At 36.4% G+C, this 15,337-nt stretch overlaps 1 protein-coding gene across 1 annotated transcript in view; it reads right to left on the bottom strand.

The window, feature by feature from the left end:
* Positions 1-15,337, bottom strand: part of Adgrb3 (adhesion G protein-coupled receptor B3) — a 709,539-nt gene that overhangs the window by 396,110 nt on the left and 298,092 nt on the right. The gene's annotated exons all lie outside the window — the stretch shown is intronic.

Genomic DNA, 15,337 nt, shown 5'->3' with positions numbered 1-15,337 from the left:
CACCTTCCTGTCCCAATAATCTTATCATACAGTACAGCAGAGATCCATCAGAGCGGGTTCAGTTGTCATGCACTAACTATACCTCTGCAGTGGAATGCAGGAGAAAGAGCTTCAGAGCCAAGACAGCCCAGGCTCTGAAATGCACATCTTGTCACTGCTAGGAGGATTGGTTTCCTACCTCTCATATAATATGTGACAAAAAAACTGTACAGTAAAGTGCTTTGAAAATCATTTGGTTCATTCAAATGAACTGACATAAACCCGAGATAATCAGCAGCAGAAACTATATAAAAAAGGCCCTTTCTATCCCATGAACTGAGCTCCTCATGGGAGAACTCAAGGCTTGCAGCATCTTTACCCTCATGTTCTGTAGTCTAGTCACACACCCTTTCCTTTCCCTCAAGGAGAGATAATTACATCCCTGGTGTGGTACCTTCCCATTTGCTTCTTCTTCTGTCTGAACTACTATGCCTTTTTGGTCACCTTCTCAGAAAGCTCTATCAAAAATGGCTTCCTTATCCTTCTCAATCACCTTATCCCAGTCCAACATACTCAGCTTTACCTGCCAGATTTTGTCCACTTGGTTTACTGTTATAATGTTGTCATTGACATTATAATCATTGACTTCAAGTATCGAATGGGTGAATTAAAGGATGAATGAGTGAGTCACCATCTATGCTCTCCTCACTGTTGGAGCATAGGAGTAAACATGAGTGCCATCCCATCTTACTTGTAGACACTGTCAACAGCAAAAACTTGAATCGATAGCTTGAGACAAACCAGAAATATGCGACAAAGAATCCTCTTGACTTCCAGAGATACTACAATAGCTAGGCAGAAAAATGTATGGCTCAGTAGAGGAGGTTTAGAGAGTTCTGGAAGGAAGTAAATGGGATGTAGCCTGGAAATGTCATGAGGTCAGTTTTGTACTGACGTGTGCAATTCAAAGAAGCAAAGGATTTAGATTTCTCTTCTCCTGGAGCAGAAACAGCAGTAGTTACCACTCTGAAAGAGCTCTCACTGCTTTAATCTAGTACTTCACAGTCTATGCCTGTGTCTGAGATAGATATTTATTTCACAGATCTATGGGTGTTTCCCTTCACAGAATTAACTAGAACCTTTAAGAAGAAAACAGTCAGGCATGATTTATGTTTGCAGTAGTTTCCGTTATGGGATGCACTTGATAGACTATCCAGTCTGAGCAAGTCTGTGTCAGCAACACATCTAGCCTTAGTTAGTATTAAATCGGCATCATTGCCACCTGACAGCTACTTAGCAGGCTTCTGTCGAATGAGCTGTGCTCAGTCCAGTTCTTAGCAAACAGTTGCTTAGATCTTTCTAGCTCTCACAACTGGCAGTAATTAGCATCCTCCCGGACATGGTTGCTAAAAAGTACCCAGGGCAATTGCCTTGCGATAATTTAATGCTGGTGAAGACTATGCATAGCATTGACAGAGCACATAAAGAGTATTCAGAGAAAGCACATTTACTAGCTTGCACTGCACCAGGATTCACTTTTCAGTTCCTCTTTTCTCTCTGATTGGATAATGTATACTGGTCCAGAACTTTATGTCTTTTAACATCCAGTTCAACAATTGTTTCTTCATCTGTTACCCATCTGGACTCGGGTATAAATAAGATGGTTCCTACCTCATGGTGATATTTTAAGAGGTACTGGAAGTTTCAGGAGGTAGGGTTCAAGGGAATGTGGTTTTAGAAATGTCAGTGGGGATGTGTTTGGGGAATTTACTTTCGCTGGCTCATTCCTGTCTGTATGTGTTGACTTTCTATTACTCCAATGTGAGAGGATTTGCTGAATCACATGTTCCCTCTTACAATCAGGATGTCCATCTCTCAGTGATAGTAGCACCAGACAACCATGGTGAGAAACGTGAGCCAAGAGAATCTTCCTTCTTGACGATGCCTCTTCAGGTATTTGCCACAGCACCAAGAAGCTCAATTACATAATAATAAATGTTATGCTTAATCTTTTACATTCTCTCCAACTATTTAACCATATTCTATTCTTCCTCTCTTCTCTTATTTCAGGCAAATAGCTTTTCTGTTATATATGCATCTTAAACTCTCCTGATTCCTACATGTGCCGGTTTTCCATTCATAGGATTTAACTAATACAATGAATAATTATTGTAAACATGGGGAATGTTCTCATCCTTCAGGGCCCCAAACCATGGTTTGTAAAGTATCTTGTAGACCTATCTTGTAGACCTGTTGCAGATGTGTATATAGTACTAGCAGAGAAGTCCTTGGGCAATTTGATGGTCTTGGTTCAACTCATGCTGATTACCATGTGATTTCTATTGGCCCTTAGTTCGGGCTAGGAATTTCAGTTTCTGGAGTTATTTCTTTTTCTCCCTCCCCCAATTTTCTGAGTCACACAGCTCACAGAAATGCCCTAGGTCTGGAGTTCACATAGTTTTTCTTATCTGTGAAGCCAGAGTAGCAACAGGGTGTCTGTTTGTTGCAGGAGCCCTGATAGGGTCCCTCTTCTTCTGTGAAGGTGGTCCTGAAAGCATTCCCACAAGGGACTTTGAATCTTAGCCTCCAGCAAGTGCTCTGGGCTCACATATAACCTGATGCTCCCAAAACTAAACTCTGTAACTTGGCCTTTGTCTTATTTTTTTTCCTTCCTTCACTTTTTTTGTACAGACTCTCTCTTTTTAGCTCAGCTATACTTCAGTTTGTGAAAATAAATTTCTGTCATTCAATATGATCGCTGAAGGTTGCCTTTGCCTAACCTATGATTATATATTTCTGTTACTCTTCTAATGACAACTTATCCAAATTATTTATGTCTTTCAAAGGAATAACATGGATCTTGTGTTAGCCTCCTGATTCACTGGCTTCTCTAATTTTACATGCTGCTGACAATTCCTCTGGTTAAATCGTTACATTTCTTTTCTGCTTCACGAACTCTATTCAGATAAGTGTAATCATGACATGATCTCTACTTTCATGCCTCCTGGAGATAATCTTGTTCTATCTTACATCATTGTCATATTACTGCATTATCTTTCCACTAGACTCTGAGCTCCTGAAGGGCTTGTAGTTCACAGTCATCTCTGAGGCCCCTGTAATCTCTCCCATGTCGTCTGTCACACAGTGGTATCTCTTGTTCCATGTGCCTGCTAAACTGAAGTGAAACTAAAGAAAGATTTCCTTTTTGTGTGTGCAATAAAGTAAAAGTGGCAGTTGGTTATTCAATATAAAAACATGAACTATTGGAAAACATTTGCATGACAGAATTGCCTTTTAGAATTAGTCTTCCCAAGAGAAGAACAAAACAATTGGTTATCCAGTATAAAATGATCTGAAAACCTATAAATTTAGGTAACAGTGCAGAGACTTAGAAGTTTGTATTTATATATTTTGGAATATATATATATAATATTTGTATATGTGTATATATAAGAAAAAGCAATTAATTTGAAAAAAGGTCATGACTTTGAAAAAGAGCAAGGAGAGGTAATAGGAGGGTCTGGAAGAATGAAACAGAAGGGGGAAATGGTGCAATTATATTATTATAAATCCAAAAGATAGAAATAAGATTACTAATTTAAAGACATAAAATTGATGTGATTAGAATTGAAAACTTTGGAATTCGGAATTCAGATTTTGAAAATGTAAATGTCTACACTTACAGTTCTTTCCTTTCACTCATTTAAAATAAATATAAGAAAAATAAGATACAATTTACGAAGTACCTTCTATATGGCCAGTACAGGGCTAGCAATGTTTCATGAGAAATCTGAGTTTTAGCATGAATCTTATAGATGTCACAGACATCCACAATTCTTTGTGTAGAAATAAGACTCCAGTCAGATTAGCTGTGAACCAGCACTTCAGAGCTCCTAAGCAGTGCTTGTCCCAAGATTTGATATAAAGCAGTCTGAGTTAAGCCTGTCTCTTAGATGTTATCATGGGTAGTTCAAATCTTAGAACTCATTTTCACTAAACATTACCAAAAAAGGTTTAATTATTTAAATATCAATCCCAGTTCCTGGCATCTTAAAAGGATACTAAATCTTTTTTCCTCCTGAATAACAACTTGAGAAATATAGAACTTTAAGAAATCTACTACATGTTGAGGTACTCATAATTATTTGGATAGTAGTAACAATTTTGGACTATAATGTGTAAAGGATCCTATAACTGCCAAGAATATACCTATAAGAATATTCTTATGTAATTATATTCAAATAAAGTAGAGAGGGAAAATACTTGATTTCCCCTGGGAAATCATTACTCATTTTCTTAAATTAGTCACCTGAGATGCCAGAAATGTTTCTTCTGATTTTAGTATTCCATTTTAAATGATAATATCAGTAATCACTCCTGTTGACATTGCAACACTGAGAGATATTTCCTTCAAAGGACAAGCAGAAAGGTTGCTGTGACACTTATATATCAGATTGCAAGATTAAGAGTAAAAGAAATAGGATGGTATATAAAATTTTTGGAGTGTTTGATAGTTCTGAAAAAAGTATCTTTGGCCTTTATAAGGGAGCATTAATGCAGGCTGGTCATAGTTTATAGAGTGGGAATATTACGGCACTAAATTTATTCTTTCCATTTTATACCACCCACTGCTAGCCACAGTTACCTCCATTGTCTCAATCCTTTAAAAAGATCTAATATAGCTGCTCTTTGCAAATGATACACTTGATACATCATATATTTATATATTATTTCACCAGTAACTCCTACGGTCCACCGGTAAGGTATATTAAAAGTTCCTACTGCTCTGAATGGCTTCATTTAAAATATAATTATACATGAGACTCCTTCACATTAAACAATAATCTAAATATATCTTTTAATTCATTTAATGATTACATCATATTTTTATGATCAAAGTCATTCACTTGGTACTGCTGTTAAGTTATTTATATTTCTATTTGGCATCTCACAATATGATATCCTAAGTTATAGTGTCTAAATGCTGTAGAGTTAGGACAAACATTTTAAAAATATAGATGTCGGTCAGTTATGTGGATGAGTGGGAGAAGCTTCTTGCTCCCAAGCCCGATGTCATGAATGAGATAGTAGAGATTTACATTGTAGAGAGAATGGACTTCTCCAAGTTATTCTCTCTTCTCTTCATGTGCTCCCTAATATTTGTGTACATGCACACGTGGATGCATGCATGCATGTGCACGTGCGCGCGCGCACACACACACATATACAATTAAGTCTTTTTTTAAGTACAGAATCATAATTTTCTTCATGTTTTCTAGTACTTCAAACCAATGCCCGGTAAGAGAACTTTGAGTAGCCACTGTCTTCACCTGAAGACAATTGACAGATGGGAGGTTGGGAGGAAATCTGGATCACTAAGTGAGAAAGCAGTGAAAGTCACAGATATGTTTCCTTTATGCTCAGATCTAACAGGATAGCCACACACATGCTGCCCCTTCAAAGCCTCTAAGTGAAATAATGGAAAAATGTGCATTAAGCAGACTCTGCAATAGCATGATGTGTCTGTTAAAGATCCATGTTTAAAAGTCTGGTTCTTAGCACACAGCACCACTGGGTGCATGAGAAAGCATTAGGAGGAAGAATATAGGTGCAGGAGAGCTAGATCATTGGTCTCATGCATGGATTTTGAAGGTTTGTTATGAGACTGTATATTGCCACTATAGGGCAATCCACCCTTTACATTCTCCCACAAAATGTACTATCTTGCCATAGGCCAGAAATTAAATAATCAAACAACTACTGATGATAACTGTAAGTTAAAGAGAACCTTTGCTTCTTTTAAGCTGGCTACCAAAGCTCTCTTAGCACAGAAGGCAGCACTGTAGTCTCATAAATTGGCTAGCCCTGTTCTTCTCTATCTAATGCACAATATTACTAAAGCATGAAAAAAGCCCAACCAAGATCAATCCCTATTTGGAATGAGAACACACAATCCTTGAATGTATTTGAATAAGCAAGGAAAGAGTATGAGGTATCCTGTAAAGGATCATGTGTGTAAGGCTTAGTCCAGAACAGATGGATATAATATTTAAGAGGTAACTGGATTATGGGACTCTTATCTTTCCAATGGACTCCCCAGTCAGTAGAGCATCAGACTCTTAATCTCGGGACATGGGTTTATACCCCACATTGGGTGCCATTATGTAAGTGGAAACTTCTCTTTTGTTCCCCATTGCCCAGACCCAAATAATCACACAGAAACTATATTAATTACAATACTCTTTGGCCAATTTTCTCAGGCATCTCATTAACTAACTCTTACATCTTAAATTAACCCATTTCTATTGATCTATGTATTGCCATGAAGTTGTGGCTTTACCTCATTTTCTACATATCTTGTTTCTTCAGCAGTTGCCTGATGTCTTTCTCATTTGGCAACTAAATTGTGTCATCTACCTACTCTCTCTATATCCATGTTCAGATTTCTTGCCTGGCTTTACTCTACCAAGCCATTGGCTGAAACAGCTTTAGTCATCAACCAATAGAGCAACACATATACAGAAGGGCATTCCAAATCAGTGATAGATTCAGAATTTAATAATAATTTTGGGACTTGGTAAAGATGTAACTAGGGTGGGGGAAGCAGTTTGGTGGGATCCTGTTTTGAAAGGTATTTGATCTCTAGGCTTTTCTCCTGTCCCATTCTCTGCTTCTGCATTTCTAGAAGGTAAACAAGTCTACTTTACATTTCCTCTGTTATGATGTCCAGCCTAATCAATAGTCCTATCAAAGAGACTAGCCATACCTGGAATGAAACCATTGAAATTGTGAGCCCAAATAAATATTTTGTCTTACTATTAATTCCTTTTCTGTCAAGAATTTATCACAGTGATAAAAAGCTAGCTATTCTATATGTACCACTTGCTGGATACTGCAGCAAGACAACTGGTCCCAACCTTTACCAGGAGAACTGGCCCCTGCACTCAGGCTAGATTGTCCCACCCCTCACGTTAGGCAAAGGAGAACTAACTCTGATGGCATAGTGCTGGTTCTGCCACCTCTCCCTAGGTGGGTGGCCCAAGTGGCCCAGATTGATCAGCTCAGCTACCACCCATGCCAACAGCTGGGCCTTGGGCTTCTCCATCCTAACATCTATGCCATCTAAGACCTGCTAGGGCTCATGAAGGGACTGGTCATAAAATACCAATAGGACCTCCATGATTTGTATTGGCCATCTGATCTCCCAGAGGAGTTATGGTGAAGATCCAGTGATGATAATGTGCCAGAGACCAGGGGCCTTGATTCAGACCAGTGACTTCTTTCAATGAACATTTGCTAATAAAGCTGACTGAACTAAAGGGTATAGTATGTGACACACCACTCCCAGTGCCATCAGGAGGAAGGAAGAAATGATGGACAGGCAGGAAAGAAGAAGCGAATTTTTTTCTTTCTTGGTTTTGTTTGTTTGCTTCCTTTGTGTTGATTTGGTTTGATTTTTTTTAAATTTTCTTATGGGGGATGCTGTAGGGGTAAGGGGAGGATATGGTAAGCAGAATTGGTGGGCATGATGTGAAATTCCCAAAGATTCAAGAAAGAAGTTATCTTTAAAAAAAAAAAAAAGATACCTATTCCAGGAATAGAAGGCTTTCTGTTGAATAGAGAGAGCATGGTCTAAAGACACTAAATTTCCATTGATGAAATTCCTGACCCTCCATACACATTGTTAGATATGCAAAGAGATGATAAGACTTGACTAGTAACAAAGGAGGAAGAGGGGTGGGAAAGACAGGCACAAATTATTCAGATATTAAAGCTAGATGATAGGAAATTTAAATTAGAAGTAATTCAAATGCTAAAGAAAAGAGATGAGGAAATTGACAAAAAACAAAAATAGTTTGCCTATTTTATAATGGATAATTCCAGAGGAATTATGTATTCTTTTAAATATTTATATATATATATATATAAAATTCTAGGAGTTAGGAAACTATAACCTGTAGTTTGAATTGAATTCATTGAGTGTTTTTATAAAATTTTACTTAAATGCAGCTATTTCCATTTCTTTATGTTTTATTTGTAATTGCCATAAAACAGAATATTTAGTTTTAACAGAACCCATATGGCTCATGGATATGAATGCTTAATCATCCCCAAGTGGCACTATTTGATAGGATTAGAAGGTGTGGAGGAAGTGTTAGAGAAAGTGTGTCACTGTGGGGCATGAGCTGTGAAGTTTCAAAGAGCCTGAAACAGCCTCAGCGACTTTCTCTTCCTGCTGCCTATGGATCAGGATGTGGAAGTCTCAGCTCTTTCTCCAACACCATGACTGCCTGGATGTTGCCATGCTTTCCGCCATGGTGGCAATGGACTAGCCTTCTGAAACTGCAAGCCAGCCCCAATTAAACATTTTCTTCTATAAGAGTTTTTATAAGGCAAAGGGCACTGTCAATAAGAGAAAACGGCAGCCTACTTAATGGGAAACAAACTTCACCAAACCCACATCAGACAGACCTCCAAATATAAAGAACTCAAGGAACTAGACATGAAAATACCAAATAATTCAATTAAAATGGGGTATATATTTAAACAGACAATTCTCAATAGAAGAATCTCAAATGACCAAATGACAGAGTTTAGGAATTGTATAACATCCTTAGCCATCAGGGAAATACAAATCAAAATGGATCAAAGATACAATCTTACACCAGTTCAAATGATTAAGATTAAAAACATCAATGATAACTTATGTTGGAGAGGATGTAGAAATTTGCTGGTAGGTGTGCAAATTTGTACAGACACTTTGGATTCAGTATGGAGGTTTCTCAGAACATTGGGAATCAACTTACCTCAAGACCCAAGAATACCACTCTTTGGCATATACACAAAGGATGCATGCTCATACTGCAAGGACATTTGTTCAACTGTAATCATAACAGCATTATTGGTAACAGCCAAAACCTGGAATCAATCTAGATGCCCCTCAACCAAAGACTGGATAAAGAAAATGTGGAAATTTACACATTGGAGTATTATTTAGTGATGAAAAAATGACATCTTGAAATTTGCAGGAAAATGAATGGAATTAGGGAAAAAAACATCCTGAGTGAGGTAAACCCGTACCCAGAAAGACAAACATGGTATGTACTTACTCATAAGTGGGTATTAGACATAAAACAAAGGATAACCAGTCTACAGTCCATGACCTCAGAGAAGCTAAGTAACATAAAAACCCTAAAAGAGACATACATGGATCCCCCTGGGAAGGGGAAATAGACAAGATCTCCTGAGAAAATTGGGAGCATAGGGGCAGGGAAAAGGGAGGGCAGAATGGTAAGAGGAGGGGAGAAGGGGAGTGGGGAGGAGAACTTGAAAGAATGTGATAGTCAAGATGGGAAGGAGGAGGAGCAAAAGGAGGGGGAGGGAGTGGGATCTGGAATTGGTAAGCAAAATGAGAAAGTCTTTTAATTAATTAATTAATTAAAAAATAGAACACCCCCTCCCAAATGTTGCCATGGTTGTAGTGTCTTTTCACAGCAATAGAACACTTACTGAGACACACATAAAGTCTATCATATTTACTATTTTGTCGGTATGGAAAAAATCTTGACAGCTTAATTATTCTATATTCTTTTGGAACAGTAAAAAATCAAATAATGAAAAACTTATTAGGAGATCATGAAAAATGTTACAAAATTTGACATATTAATTATTAACAGTTCCAAGATTTAAATACTTTAACTTAAATCCCAAAACTTTACTGTATGAATTCTTGTAAAATAAATGGGCTTCTGCCCATCTTAAAAGACGTTATGCTCTTTAGCTTCCTTTGGCATTGCTGAATACTGAAATAATTATTTGAGTCCTTTAAGTTATGACTTTGGGAAATTCTTAGAATTTGGCAACGTTACTGAAAAGGCAGTCAAGTGCTTGGTCGTAAATAGTTAGAACACAAGTGTCCACATTTCTACAAGAGAGGGCAAAGAAACTAGAAATTCAAGGGTATGGATGTCAACCAACGTGTTAATTAGTATTGGTAATAGTTCACAAAAGCAGAATGTATAGTATGTACTAATATCAATGCCATTTAATGGGCTTTTGAGTGATCTCTTATTGATTCAATGCGATTATGATGCTCAGCCATGGTCAAGACTACTGATTCCCCCTCTCCATTTCCTCTGCTAGTTGCTATGTTCTAGCTTCTGTACAACACATATTCATAAAACATAGGATGGGTAGCTCCTGTTTCTTATGCTACAGTACCCGGTTCATATTTGAACATTGAAAATTTGTTCTAGTTTCTGTACCAGCCAACCCTTGGTCCTGGCTTCTTCATGTTTGTTATAGAAACAGTAATTTTGCATATATTTGACTTACTAAATTTCGATTTATAATAAGCTAATGGTGATATTAATTCCTTTCCCTTAATCAATATCTAATAATAACGTAGACTAACATTCTCTTAGATAATGTGCTGAAAATTTGTTAAATGAAGTGGTTAGCAAATTTGTGACACATGCTCGTGCTGTGACAATGGAGAAAAATTCAGCTGTAGATAAAGAACATGAGGACAAAATAACAAAACCTATCTCAATTTCTTTCTCTGTATATCTTTGCCCCATCTCTTGGTTTCTCTGTCTCTTTTCATCTCTAGCTCTATAGCTCTTTTTAAACATCCTTACATCAAGACTCAAACTCTTTGACATCTCTTGCCAGGATGTCAAACTTTCAATGACCAGATGAAGTATTCCTTCAAAGTTGGTGTGCTTGTATAAGGACATTGTAAAGAATAGGACCAGAGAATTCAGGATCCGACTTCTAAAAGAGAAAATTTATACCTATAACTTTGATTTCTGTATAGAGGGCCTTTCACCAGGATAATATGGTTAGCCATTTCCAGTCTTTCATGCCATCGTTCACTCTCTCCACAGAAAAGGGAGTGACTTATCTGCCTGATGAATTTAGGAAAAACCCCTGGTAAGTGTGGTAAAATCCTTGGTAAGCTTGTTTCCATTCCCTTTGTTTAAGATATGCTCTTTTGCAGCAATATTTTTTCTGACATATCTATAATGCCTGTTTCTTCAGGTGTGTGTGTCTGTCTGTCTGTCTGTCTCTCTGTATGTATGTATGTGTGTGTATGTATGTGCAGTGTAAGGAAGGGAGACTGAAAAAGAAAGAACAGAGTATGCATGTGTGTTTATGAAGTTTAAGAAAACAATAGCATTTTGATGATTGGGTTTAACTTTGTATTTCATAGGGTGTACAAGCAAACTTCACAGGAGTTGTTCTGAATTGACTAAAGAAGTCCATAATGTGATGATATTTCTACAATTACTCCATATTTCTACAAATTATTGGACTAGAATAACTGCATCTGCTTTGTTTTCAAATGCAGATGTATTGTTTTCAAAAGATTAAAAATCACAAATGAAATGGTTGTATCTGAACTTTTTGACTGCATATAGATTGCTGTAAATAAGAAAATAAACATTCTTGCACGATTTATATTATCTGTTCTCAGCATTGTGCTCCATATTAGGGAAAGGAAACTAAAATAATATGGCATTTACCTTCTAATAACTCAAACTAATTGTGCAGCATGATTGATCAGCAATTTTATACTTTAAACTCATTAATGATTCAATTTCATCTATAATAACTTGTATATAATTAATATATTGATATATATTAATTGATTGAGACATACTCAGCTATTATTTATAGATGATCAAATTTATTTTCAAAATTAGACTTTGATTACTTATTTATGAAGCCATTATATGGATACACTATCTACATGTGTTTGCAACGTATGTATACATTGTAATGTATACATTGAAAGGTTAGAACCTATAAGCCTAATTTAAATAAACCCAAAGTATATTATAAATAATTGATTACAATTTAATTAGCTTTATGAATATAACAGCATAAAAATAATCAAAGAATAAATGTGAAAGTGATAAACTCTTTCAGAGGAAAGAATGCCATCTTTAAAGTAATTATGGTTTGTGAGACTCTCAATTGTTTTATATCATAAGCACTATTAAGCTTTGGTTCTCAAAGTTGGAATTAGGGACACAACAGGAGTGATTCTTTAGAGAACTTGTTTTGTCTTCTATCTCCAGTGACCTTAGTAGACTCTGCAGGATGCAGATGACTGTAGACAAGTGCCATTTAAAACACAGATCGAGCCAGGCAGTGGTGGCACGAACCTTTAATCCCAGCGCCTGGAAGGCAAGAGCAGGCAGATCTCTGTGAGTTCGAGGCCAGCCTGGTCTACAAGAGCTAGTTCCACGACAGGAACCAAAAGATGTGGAGAAACCCTGTCTAAAAAATAAAAACAAAAAAAGATAAAACAGATTGATCCTTGATTTTATGTAATTGGAACACATTGATGTGAAAGTCATGAGACATGAGCAAGCATGATGTATGTGTGTACTTATGCATCTTATGTCTGTGTATTTTTTTAAAGATTTATTTATTATGAATACAGTGTTCTTTCTACATGTATGCCTGCAGGCCAGAAGAGGGCACCAGATCACATTATAGATGGTTGTGAGCCACCATGTGGTTGGTGGGAATTGACCTCTGGAAGAGCACTCAATGCTCTTAACCTCTGAGCCATCTCTCCAGACCCAAGTCTGTGTATTTTCATATGTGTAGATTTTATATTTATGCATATATACCTACTTGTGTTCTCATATATATGTAGTCAATCATAATTTATGGGTCAAATACTTGTGCCATTTATCTTCCCTCTCCTCTCACAGTTTCCTTCCTTATCAACTCATAGCTGTCATTTCTCTATTGGTGCTGCTTGTTAGCAATGTATGTATTTAAAAAAAATTGGGGGGGGGGATGATTTTTAAACTCAGTTTGAATTTTCTTTCAACAAAGGTATTAATTCACTATACTTGTGTGACTTCATAATAACTTGCAAATAGGAAATATAAAGTATTTCATCGATTCTTCCTTCCCACACACCAAAAATTACTAAAATGATGCTTCTTCTATTCAGTAAAAAAACAAGCTAAGACTCGAATGTGATCATATGACTATGTTGAGGGCTGCCCACAACACTGTAGCCTAGATTAGATGATTTCTAGTCAAAAGCTCAGTAATTCATGTGGCTTTAATGATAGAGAATGGGTTTTGGAACAATTGTACCTGGGATGTAACTCTCATTCTTTGCCTCACATAAGTAGATTGCATCTTGAAGATCTTCACTTCCTGTATTAACTAAGAAGGGAGTACCCACAGTTGATGTTCTCTTATCAGGGGAATATTCCCAACAATTGATATTAACTTTTTAAATGTGCAGTTCTTACAAGATTCACAATTTGAAATTTTATTTCTTCTATTTCATTGAGTGCGTCTGCCTCCATTATTAGACAACCTGTACTCAAGAACATAAACTCATTCTTTGTTCAACACAAAAGTTAAATACGATGGTGGCGCACACCTTTAATCCCAGCACTCGGGAGGCAGAGGCAGGCGGATCTCTGTGAGTTCGAGACCAGCCTGGTCTACAGAGCTAGTTCCAGGACAGGAACCAAAGCCACAGAGAAACCCTGTCTCGAACCCCCCCCCCAAAAAAAAACAAACAAACAAACAAAAAAAATACAGAGAGCAAAACTTTCTATGGAAAAGTGATAATTATTCTTAACTAAATTGCAAGGATTGGCTTATCATTTATTTAATCCCTGCAACTGTTCTATTCACTGCAACAATAAGAATTGTATAAATTGTATACAGACATATTTGGGTTGAAAAGGAAAAGAAGGTGGTGATATCGTGCTTTGGTAAACATTTGCCTAAAATATAGGATGCCCCGAGAACAATCCTCAATATTACCAAACCAAAGAAAACAAAATAAAAACCAAGATACACAAATGAAAAGAAATAAAAAAAATCCAATTCGATTAAAGTAGGCTATCTAACACTAGGGGCAAAAAAAATCACATAAAATTATGTTATTAATGTTAGTATTCAGGCATCTGTACTGGCCTGATCTTGGGGTTTACGTCCTCAGCTGTAGCCATGAAGAGCCCCTCCTGTGCATGTTCCCTGCATTCTGCTTTAAAAGGACCCTGTCTGCCTCCCATAGTTCTCTTTCTCCCTTTCTCCTTTTCCCCCTTCACTTTCCCTCAATAAAAAACCTCTCCACCTGAGCTCCATTGCATGGCATCTTTCTCGCTCACACTGCTTTTACTAAGTTACATCAGTTTATAATTCTGCAGTCTGAATCAGTGATAGATCTTATTAGAAGATAGTTTACATATTATTCCTTACATTTTATGTGAAAAATTAAGCTATATATAATCTCTTTCTATTATGTATAAATGCATATGTGTATATGTATATACATATATGTATGCTTTATATATACATGCACACAATCTACATTTAAAAATTTCTACACTAAATGCTATCTAATACCTTTATATAACAAATCAGCAACAGAATTGACATTTATCTGGTTATGTAGAAAATATAAAAAATTGTATTTTTCTATTATATATTTATGTAACATGTGAATGTATATTTATAATAAAATAAAGCCCCATATAGCCAATAATTCATTTGTGTATACATATAAACACACATTTGTATACACAATGAAAGAAATAAGACTATATGTGTTGAAATGATTATCAATTACATTAATGATAAGTTCCAATTTGATATGTGATTGCATTTGGTTTTAGATTTTCTAAAATGAGTCTTTTGTTTTTCTGGTAACTGAATAAGAACCAATTCTACTTAGTTGGTGCAGTTATTGCCTAAGCTATTATTTTCATACAAAAGAAAGAAAATTTTCACTATGTGGTTTTTGATTGACAGCGAGAACATGAAAAGCAAACATAAACCCAGGAGAGCATGGGGGCTCTTAACATCACTGTGTTGGCTTCCTGTTTTTTTTTTTTCCTTTCTATTTTCCACAGTGTTCTCCTTGCCTGTGTGTGGAGGACTTCATGTTGCCAGGCTGAAATGATAGCAGCCTCTGAATACAGCAATGACTTGCACTTGAGAAAGACCAAGCAAAATTTATCTGTGCTCAAAAATATTATGCACCATCACCATCAGAAAATCCTCTGGGCATATTTCATAAGATTCTGGAATTTAAAACACAGGAATGTGAATACTATTTTGAATATTACATTCCGTTAATAATTCAATGGTGTCTGAGGCAAAGGGCCATTTTTAGAAAATTTTGCCGTATAATCTTTTGTGATTAATTAAGTTTCTGTGGTGCAACAAACCACCACGCTCTCTATATTTTAAACTGCATGAGAAATTGAATATCTAAGTAACACAGCCTTGTCATTCTCCAATTACTGAAAAGTAAAAGATATTTAATTAGCAGATGTACAGGTTGTAAAATAGTAGTGCAGTA

Source organism: Alexandromys fortis, unplaced genomic scaffold (assembly GCF_014885135.2).
Source record: "Alexandromys fortis isolate MF-2015 unplaced genomic scaffold, M_Fortis_MF-2015_v1.1 scaffold_20, whole genome shotgun sequence".
NCBI lineage: Eukaryota > Metazoa > Chordata > Mammalia > Rodentia > Cricetidae > Alexandromys > Alexandromys fortis.
Note: the sequence above shows the minus strand (reverse complement) of the source record. Positions and strands in the feature narration are given on the sequence as shown.